The sequence below is a fragment of the Saimiri boliviensis genome, chromosome 7 (genome assembly GCF_048565385.1).
Source record: "Saimiri boliviensis isolate mSaiBol1 chromosome 7, mSaiBol1.pri, whole genome shotgun sequence".
NCBI lineage: Eukaryota > Metazoa > Chordata > Mammalia > Primates > Cebidae > Saimiri > Saimiri boliviensis.
The window spans coordinates 71,999,906-72,003,571 of record NC_133455.1 but is presented as its reverse complement, the minus strand read 5'-3'; positions in this window follow the sequence as shown (position 1 = coordinate 72,003,571).

Here is a 3,666-nt window from a genome sequence, read left to right as displayed (position 1 = left end):
GAGCCCTAGGATTGGCCAGCTGTGCTGCCCATCAGGCCCCTGCAGGGGGTGGAGGTCCTCCTCCCCACCAGCTCAGGTTTCACCATCTGGCCATGGTGACTGGGCCTGAAGTGGGGGTAAGGGGGTGGGGGGGTGCGATGTGGACACGCATGATGCAAGAAAGAGGATGATTTCACAGGCTCAGTCCCCAAGGTCTGGGACTTGGGGAGGGAATGCCTTATGAGCCAGGTGGGGAAGGGCAATTTTCCCTCATACCTCTAGTCTTTCTAGCTTCACCACTGCTATAGCAGTTTCCATGAGGCAGCTGTGAGTTCCAGTGGGTATTTCTCTGGGGCTCTTAGGCCAGAAGGAAAGTTCTGGTCTCTTTATTTCTAGCACTGTGGCTGGGATGGGGTGAGGGGTTGGGCAGGTAAGAGAATGGAGTCCTCTTGCTCAGGCCCAGGTGGCAGTGCCACGAGGCACCGAAATCACCCCTGACCCTGCCTGTGCTGGCTGCTCAGAGTCCAGTGGCCTGGAACATGAGGTAGAGGAGGGCCAGAGTGGGGGCTGGGGCGGGAAATGTGTTCCCCTGGTGTCTGGGGAAGCCCAGAGAGGTGGTGGTGTTGGTGATGCAATCTTACACAGGGCAGAGTCCATCAGTACTGACAGGGGGCATGGCACTTGGGAGGGCCTGTACCCAGCTGCCACTTCTCTTTCAAGGGACTGTGAGAGTTGACTAAATTTGGGGCATCCTAGAAGTAGCTCCAGGACTTTTTAAATTTTTTTTTTTTTTTTTTTTTTTTTTTTTGAGACAGAGTTTCACTCTTGTTACCCAGGCTGGAGTGCAATGGCGATCTTGGCTCACCGCAACTTCCGCCTCCTGGGTTCAGGCAATTCTCCTGCCTCAGCCTCCTGAGTAGCTGGGATTACAGGCACGTGCCACTAAATTTTTTTAAATTTAAATTTTTAAATTTTATTTTATTTTATTGAGATAAGGTCTCAATCCATTGTCCAGGCTGGAGCGCAGTGGCACAATCATAGCTCTCTACAGCCTTGAAATCCTGGGCTCAAGCAAGCCTTCTGCCTCAGCTTCCTTAATAGCTGGGGCCCCAGAGAAATACCCACTGGAACTCAGAGCTTCCTCATAGACACTGCTGAAGCAGTAGTGCACAGCACCACGCCTGGCTAATTTTTAAATTGTTCATAGAGACAGGCTCTGGCTATGTTGCCCAGGCTGGTCTTGAACTCCTGGGCTCAAGCAATCCACTTGCCTCAGCCTCCTAAAGGGCTGAGGTTACAGGCATGAGCCACCACGCCAGCCTTCAGGCATGTTAATGGGAGTGGGAAATGCCAACTTTAAGAGCTTTTGACAACAAAGCAAGACGAGTACAGCTCTCTTGGTTCCCAGTCTCAGCCTTCCTGACTATGTTTCCTTGCTGGCTTTATTGATTTATTTACTTATTTATTTATTTGAGATGGAGTTTCGCTCTTGTTACCCAGGCTGGAGTGCAATGGCGCGATCTCGGCTCACCGCAACCTCCATCTCCTGGGTTCAGGCAATTCTCCTGCCTCAGCCTCCTGAGTAGCTGGGATTACAGGCACGTGCCACCATGCCCAGCTAATTTTTTGTATTTTTTTTTTTTTTGAGACGGAGTTTCGCTCTCCTTACCCAGGCTGGAGTGCAATGGCACGATCTCGGCTCACCGCAACCTCTGCCTCCTGGGCTCAGGCAATTCTCCTGCCTCAGCCTCCTAAGTAGCTGGGATTACAGGCACGCGCCACCATGCCCAGCTAGTTTTTTGTATTTTTAGTAGAGACGGGGTTTCACTATGTTGACCAAGATGGTCTCGATCTCTCAAACTCGTGATCCACCCGCCTCGGCCTCCCAAAGTGCTGGGATTACAGGCTTGAGCCACCGAGCCCGGCCTTAACTACTTTTTTTTTTTTTTTGAGACGGAGTTTCGCTCTTGTTACCCAGGCTGGAGTGCAATGGCGCGATCTCGGCTCACCGCAACCTCCGCCTCCTGGGCTCAGGCAATTCTCCTGCCTCAGCCTCCTGAGTAGCTGGGATTACAGGCAGGCGCCACCATGCCCAGCTAATGTTTTGTATTTTTAGTAGAGACGAGGTTTCACCATGTTGACCAGGATGGTCTCGATCTCTTGACCTCGTGATCTACCCGCCTTGGCCTCCCAAAGTGCTGGGATTACAGGCTTGAGCCACCTCACCCGGCCCTAATTTTTTGTATTTTTAGTAGAGACGAGGTTTCACCATGTTGACCAGGATGGTCTCGATCTCTTGACCTCGTGATCCACCCACCTCGGCCTCCCAAAGTGCTGGGATTACAGGCTTGAGCCACCGCGCCCGGCGGCTTTATTTTTTATTGTATTTTTTATTGTATTTTTTTGACAGGGTCTCACTCTGTCATCCAGGCTGGAGTGTGGTGCCCTGATCACGACCTCCAAGGGTTAAGTGATTCTTCCACCTCAGCCTCCAGAGTAGCTAAGGCTACAGGTGCGTGCCACCATGCTAGGCTAATTTATTTTTAATTTTTTTGTAGAGTCAGGGTCTTGCTGTGTTGCCCAGGGTGGTCTCAAACTCCTGGGCACAAGCGATCCTCTCACCTCAGCCTCCCAAGGTGTTGGGATAATAGACGTCAGCCACTGCACTGGGCCCTCACTGGCCTTAAATGGGGTGGACCCAGACCCCCACCACCTTGAATTCATGAGGGTGGGCCTCATGCTAACTTTTCTCCTTATGCCCCAGTTCCTCCAAGAAGCCTGACGGGGAGAAAGCTGTGGGGGAATCGAGTGTGATTGGGAAATGTGTCCTTACTGCACTTTGTTCATTTCTCCTCTATTTAGATGACGGGGGCTGTCAAGAGAGACTATTAGAGCTGGCACCTGCGGGACAGGGGTCCTACTTGGAGAGCTGGGCCTCAGTACCAACAGTGTCCACCATGTGGCAGTGCCGGGCCTCTGGACAACAGCTGGCTTGCAGTTGGCTGGAGCTCCCCAGGGACAGGGAAGGGGCAGCTCTGGGGAGTGGATCGATGAGGAGTGCTCCTAGACCTCTCACTCTGGGGAACCTGCGTCCCCCACAAGAGACAGGAAGAAACTGGTTCCTTTGTTCTTTCCCCATCACACTGCCAGAGAAGAGAGGCTGACTTCAGGATCCACATCACTGCTACCTTTGGGTTTGGAACTCATCACACGGACACGTGGCAGTGGAGCTTGGCGGTGTACCATGCTCTTTCTAGAACCTCAGGGCACTATTTGGCGGGGTGGCGGAGGGTGCATACACTGAGACACTTAGATTCTCCTCTCCACCCTGCATTTCTCCCCAGACTCTGAAACACATTCAAGCCCTTTGTGCGGTGTTCTCCCCAGCTCCCAGCTCCCATTCTGTTGGTTAGGCTGGTAAATGACAGCCCTCTACCCCCTGGGGTCTGAACATTGGGTTGGCAAAGCGGAGGTGTCTATCCATGGTGGTGCCTCGGAAGACTTACCTGTTGGTATCAGTAGGCAGAGTCAGGGGAGGTGACAAAAAGTGGCTGCAGGAGTCACTGACCCCACCTCGCCCCACCCTCACTGTCAGGTGCCCCCAATTTCTAGCTCTTCCACCCCCTTGCTACTGTGCCTGGCCTGGTCCTACCTCCCCACTGACACTTACGTCAGAGCTCAGCTATA